General features: G+C 39.2%; 1 pseudogene; it reads left to right on the forward strand.

Annotated features, from left to right (window-relative positions):
• The first annotated feature begins 3,077 nt into the window (after window positions 1–3,077).
• LOC147611113 (ammonium transporter 3 member 1 pseudogene) lies at window positions 3,078–4,506 on the forward strand (annotated as a pseudogene).
• Window positions 4,507–6,609: the final 2,103 nt, after the last annotated feature.

Genomic DNA, 6,609 nt, shown 5'->3' on the forward strand with positions numbered 1-6,609 from the left:
CAAGGGTTTCCTTTATCCCTCTATGATCTCCACACTCCAATATATTATAACATGTTATGACAATATTTTTCCATTCCTCTATGCATGATATCCTTAAATTTGGAAATGACTTTAAGCAAAGCACAAGGGAGCCATCTTGATTTTGATCCAAGCAAAGGTTTTCCTTCATTCGCCTCCATTTCTTCAGATCAAGGACTCCTCTAGAATTGAAAGTCTTAAGACTCTCAATGGTCATCGACAAATCCCCTTGACTGACCATCACATCATAACTTCTCCTATCAAAGGAGAAATATATAGGCGATAGATAAAGCAGTGGATTAAGTGACTCTTTGGCACTTTCTTCAATTTCTTTGCTTTCAACTCTTTGTGCAAAGAAACCATCCTCTTCTTGACTCTCACTAGATTCTTGGCTACTTGTATCAGGCACCAAGTATTCTTCGATCGTAGTTTGCTCACTTGGGTCATCTTCAATCCCAGGATCTTCAATCCACAAGCTCATCCTACACACACATGGACATATTTAGAAAGTTATCATGTTTTAAAAAGGAAAATTTTTTTCTTAATATAATGCTATTCATCTATCCCTTTGACCGTTGTAGTTTGCTCACAGTCCTAGTTTACTACACAGTCCTACTTTCCCTAGTTTTTTTAGTTTACTGCGTAGACCTTGTTTTTTGATTTTCCTACCACATATCAAATAGACTGTGTGATTTAGAGACAAGGGAGAGAGAGAGCAAATTACCTTCAATGTTTAGTCAATAGCAAGCTTCTTTGAGTAAAAGAGGTGGTGGAAGCGGGCATTTTTGAATGACAATAAAAATCTTGCATATTTCTTACGTGTCCTAGTTTACTTTTTTTCCTAGTTTACCTTGGGAAGACGCTCAAACCTTATTAATTGACCACTACATGCAACCAATAGATTTCTTAATAAGAAGAAAATGTTGAAAAATGATTAAGATTCAAAAATCTCTAAACCCAATGCAAATTCATGATTACCACGACCTTCCCAATCTATAAACCGCGTCCTTTTCCCAGCCGCCACCCTCATCCCTAGTTTGTTTTTAATCTCTAGTTTACTTTTTATCCCTAGTTTACTTTTTGTACGCTTTTGATCCAACGGCCGAGATCTGCGTGCTCATCTCAGTCGCTCGTCGATCCCACTTGAGGTGGATTTAGAGACGAGGCACGGCGGCCGTATTTAAGAATAGTACCACAAGTATAGTTTTAAAATGACTTTTCTTTAATATTTTAATTCGTTGAAAAGGTAAAACCTTACCTAATCTCTCTTTTATTATCATGATTAGCATTATCTAATCACCCCTTAACTTCAGGATTAATTAGCCCCACCGTAGCAGTAGTAGCTGGTGGTGGGCTGTAGTTAGTTGTGGATGGAGAGAGATCAGTCTAATTAAATACCCACTACTTTCACTATTTTTTTAGCTCCCATTACTGTGGAATGGGAGAGGATTCTTGCTTTGATTTAACAGCTTGGTGGCCTTGTCCTCGAGCGTTTATAAAATTTGTGTGCTTTCTAGACAGGCACATTAATTATTACAAGGAGTTCTAGATCTCCACAGAAGATCATGGTTGTTGATTATGTATTCCAAGGTGTGTTACCAACTCAAATTGCTGTTTATTGTGTTATAAATTAAACTATGCTGCATAAGGGCATTAAGGAATGCAGCTTAGCATCACTAATCACCCACTTAGCAAAGATTATGATGTGGAAGTAGCAATTGAAATCTGTATGTCAAAGTAATTAATCACCCACTTAGCAAAGATTATGGAGTGACAATAGCGATTAAATTTAAATCTCTATGTGTCAAAGTAATTAATATCCAAATCAAGGTCATGGTATAACAAGTTAGCAATCCTGGATTGTAGTAGCAATCGTTATGTTCATCCATGTATAATTAATGAAGATCTGTATTAGAATTATGGACATTTCTACATTTAGTTTTGATTAAGACTCATAGTTTAGTAATGGGAACTTGCAAGAAATGTCCAAAGTATGGTGATTCTTGCGAAATGGCAAGTATGTAGAGGAGGTAATTCACTTCTTAGAATAAATCTAAGAATACTTATGCTAAACAAATTTACTTGCTAATTAATTATATGAAGGTTGTGAAGCATAATTTAAGATTTCGACTTCCATCTGCTCTGGGGCCTTAGCTCCTTGCTTGTCCTTATATCAAACAAGGGAACCAGGGTATGCAACATTTAATTGCAGTTACCATGACATAGCTTATACTGAAAAATGATGAGCTATGCTAATAGGTCATAAATTCTTAATTATGGCATATAATGGTGATATTTGCTAACAGGTTTAATTGTGGTTATGAGCCATTAAGGTTGCATCTTGACTCCATGCATGAGCAGATTCAACAAGTGAAATATTGGAGTGATTGATAATTATTACTAGTGAGATATGAGGCACCGGTATCCCAGTGGTATTAATAGTATATGTGGGTTGGTGTTTATATCTTCATATAGATTGGCATGATTAAAGCTAGTGAAGAAATGCTAACATTTTTTTTAAAAAAAAGGTACTGAAATACATGCCACAAGGGTTGATTCGAACATTGTGATATGGTTGATTTGTTGATATGATTGGTTTGAAGGTTGTGAAGCAAACTTTGATATGTCATTGATCTGCTTGCTTAGCAGTACCTATTGCGAAATGCAAGCTTAAGTTTGTTTGTGTTAATATATAGTCATGATTATAGCTAGTGAGGAAATGCTTTAAAACATATTTGATTGTTGATATTGTTGCTTTGAAGGTGGTGAGGCAAGCTTTCATATGATATGCTTGTTTAGCACCATGTAAAAAACAAGTGATTTGGGAACAAGAAGCTTAAGTTGCTACCATGGTGCCTATGAAGTGATGGCACAAGTGGAAAAGGTGTTCGTGTAGTAGGACTAGGAGGTCTTGGGTTCAAAACTCCACAAGGTGCTTCTTATTAGCGGACCTCTGGGTGGGTGCTTAAAGTGCCGTGTAATTATCAACGTGCGACGAAAAACGATAATTACAGGAGGATCTTGGGCCAAGGCTAGTCTCGGAAAAAAAAGTTGCTACCATGGCACAGTCCATAGTTTCAGGTGCTTATAACAGCACGGGGCTTAGTGTACCGACTGGCTAAACAAAGGGGATAATGCATGATGGCAACTCACTGCTGTAACATTGGTGGGCATGCAAAGCGTGCCAGGGCTGACGATACTCTATGGGAGCATGGTGAAGAGCTCGGCCCTCATGGCATTCTATGCATTTGCAGCAGTACTCATATGTTGGGTAGCATGGGCATACCAGATGTCCTTTGGAGAAAAACTGCTACCCTTTTGTGGTAGCCCTTGGGCAGCACTACTTGCTAGGCCAGGCTGACCTGCCTGCAATAGCCCATTATTACAAACATGGTGCAAAAGCCAATACTATTGAGACTCCAGAGGCCACCCCCTTCTACCCCATGGCCACACTCATGTATTACCAATTCGCATTCGCCGCCATCACCCTTATCCTTCTTTTGCTGGCTCTCTCCTTGGCAGAATGAACTTCCTGGCTTGGATGCTTTTTGTTCCCCTCTGCTCACCTTCTCCTACACCATCGGCACTTTCAGCCTCTGGGGCGGTGGCTTTTTGTTCCACTGGGGTATCATTGATTTTGCAGGTGGTTTTGTCATTCACTTGTCCTCTGGAGTTTCTGGCTTAACTGCAGCTTATTGGGTGAGTTATCTCTAAAAAAACTTGAGATTAACCGTAATTAGTCTAGCTTAAATCTCAATATCTCTCTCTCCCATATAGTGTGTACGTTGTAATAAAAGAGGACCCTCTTACTACACCCACAAGTGGGGCAGATTGGCTAATACAAGGGCCCTTATAAAGGCCATGATCAACCCGAGTTCAAGTCCTACGGTTGGTCGTATATGTCCTCGTGTTGCATTCTACCGATGTTAATATATCCCCCTCTCTCATGCGCACATAGTACACAACGTGAGCCAATGAGAACTCACATGGTCGATCGTTGTTGTCTCTCAAAACTTGAGATTAAACATAATTTGTCTAGCTTAAAAATCTCTCTCTCTCTCTCTCTCTCTCTCTCTCTCACACACACACACAGCGTCAGCTAATGAGAACTCACGTGATTGTTATTTATGGAAGTGCAGGTCGGGCCAAGGTTGCAGAGTGACCGGGAGAGGTCTGCGCCCCACAATGTGTTGCTCACGCTGAGACGGGCGCTGGGCTGCTGTCACCTGTGGCTCATGCATCCTATGTATCTTAATTTTTATCATTAAGATTATGTTTATAAGATTCTATCACCTTTCAATTTGTTTTTCTTACATTTGCATGTGTTCCATTTTGGCGTTGGAAGGTTGGGCAGCCATTGTAATGGGAGTGTTGTTTGGAAGCACTACATGGTTCACCTTGAGGGAAGGGCACATGAGATCAAATCTGTTGTTGGGTATTGATGACACATTAGATGTGTTTCATACACATGCAATGGCAGGGACATGAACTACACTGTCACAAATGTATCCATGTCATGAGGGCTTGGTGGTGAAGTGCATGGTATGTCTGGTGATAACACCCAACATAATGTATCCATGTCAACTAACTTTATGCAGGTTTAACCCTCTATAAATATGTTGTAACATGAACTACACTGTCACTATATTCTCACACCTTCAAGTACTTTCTTGTGTAGACCTTGAGCCGTATGTTGTTTCAAGTTCCATTCTACTGTGCAACTCCTCTTTGTGAATTATTTCCTACACAATGAATTACAGATGTGAATGGATGAGATGTGATGTGAATGGATGTGATGTGATGTGATATGAATCGGGATAGATGTGAATGGATGAGATGCAATCTGAATGGATCTGATGTGATGTGATATGGATATGGGTAGATGTGAATGGATGAGATGTGATGAGGATAGATGTAATGAGATGTAATATGATGTGACTAGATGAGAATGGATGAAGGACGATGAGAATACATATGATTGGATGTGGATTAAGCAATGTGAATTGATGTAGAAGAATGTGGAATAACGAGAAATGATGTGGAACAATGAGGAAAGATGAGAGTTCGTTAGAAACTATATTTATGACTTGTCTTTTATGACTGTTTTATGTCAAGAATGTTAGGGAAGCATTTTGACCATCTTGTGAATGAGGTCGTGGAGACCTAAGTGATAAAGTTGCAAGAGCTACGGAGAGTCAACGAAGGACATCTCGCGTAGCAAGGTCGGCCGAGGTCTTGACCAGCCGCCTCGATTCGATTTAAATGGTGAAATTCCACTACGGTGGATGAGGGACCAAGGAAGTGGCCTATGAGTGAAGTGCTAGATGACGAAGGAGCCTAGAGGGTGCTGACCATATGATGCTCGGGCTCTGGGTCCGAAGATACCCACACGTGCATCGAGGAAGAAAATGGAATAAGAAGTTAGAGTTGTTTTCTAAACTCGGGCATGGATCTGGTTGATTGTCCTTGCTAGTCCTCAATGGGCGGATGAGTCCATGACTGTTTTATATGGATCTGTTGGTTGATCTTGCTGATCTTCAATGGAGAGTCCATCTGGATTTTTATAAGTGAATATATTTCCGGGTACTATGAGCTAGAAACTATTGAAAAGGCCCCTGAGTGAACAGGTGGTGAGCGTTTCAGTTGCCAATGATGCCATAGGTACACCAATGAAAGAATGATTGGAAATTAGAATTCAACCTGGATATTTTGGAGGATTATGATCAATGATACTATGGTTTCATTAAAAGATTGTTTTAAAGACAGTTGAATCTGTGAAACATGCAATTTTATATTGGGTGTGTAAGTGGTGTGACTATCTTGAAGTTTGCATGAAGCGCAGGCTAGGGGCCTAGGAACTCTTTTTCTTGGTACCCAGGGCAAAACAAAACCAAATTCCTAAATGGATCCTATCACTACAGTGGTTGGGCGGTTGGCTAACCCATGGGACTTAGGCTGGATTGATGGATCCCTAAAATGAGACTCAATTCTTTTATGGTACGATAGATGAAGTAAATCCCGGATAGTCCTTGATCTATGGAAAAGAATCAACGGCTATGCCTCTCGATGAAAGCGTTGGTCTCTATGATCCAAGTGCAAGTCTTTTCCTTGATTTGATCATGTGACTTACGGGTTTGGTCGAATCAATTTGGTTAGTTAAGGCTCTTGACTACGTTAGAATAAAAATATCCTGGAGGAATCGCCCGTGCTTTTTGGGCGAGGGAAGTTTTTTCGGGTTCGATTTTCATTAATATTCTCAAAAGATTTCACTTCTCAACTCCTCTCAAGCTTGAATGTTTCAAATTAATTGTTTTCAATGCAAATCAAGCTTTCTATAAGAAATCTAATGATTAATCACAAAAAAGTTAATCTTTATGCTTAATTAGGATGCTTTTTATGTATATCTCTCTCTCCCAAAAGAATAGTCATTCCTATGACTAATTCTTTAGCAAATGAATGCTTCTCATTGATAAATTCTTAATTCAAAATCAATCTCTATGCTAGTTAAGCTAGAGGTTAAGAAAATGGTTTTTTAATGCTTTTATGCTAATAAAATTTTGGTAAACTTATGATTTAATTTCATAAATTGGA

Source organism: Cibotium barometz, chromosome 48, assembly GCF_041138505.1.
Source record: "Cibotium barometz isolate CiBa-2024 chromosome 48, ASM4113850v1, whole genome shotgun sequence".
Taxonomy (NCBI): Eukaryota; Viridiplantae; Streptophyta; class Polypodiopsida; order Cyatheales; family Cibotiaceae; genus Cibotium; species Cibotium barometz.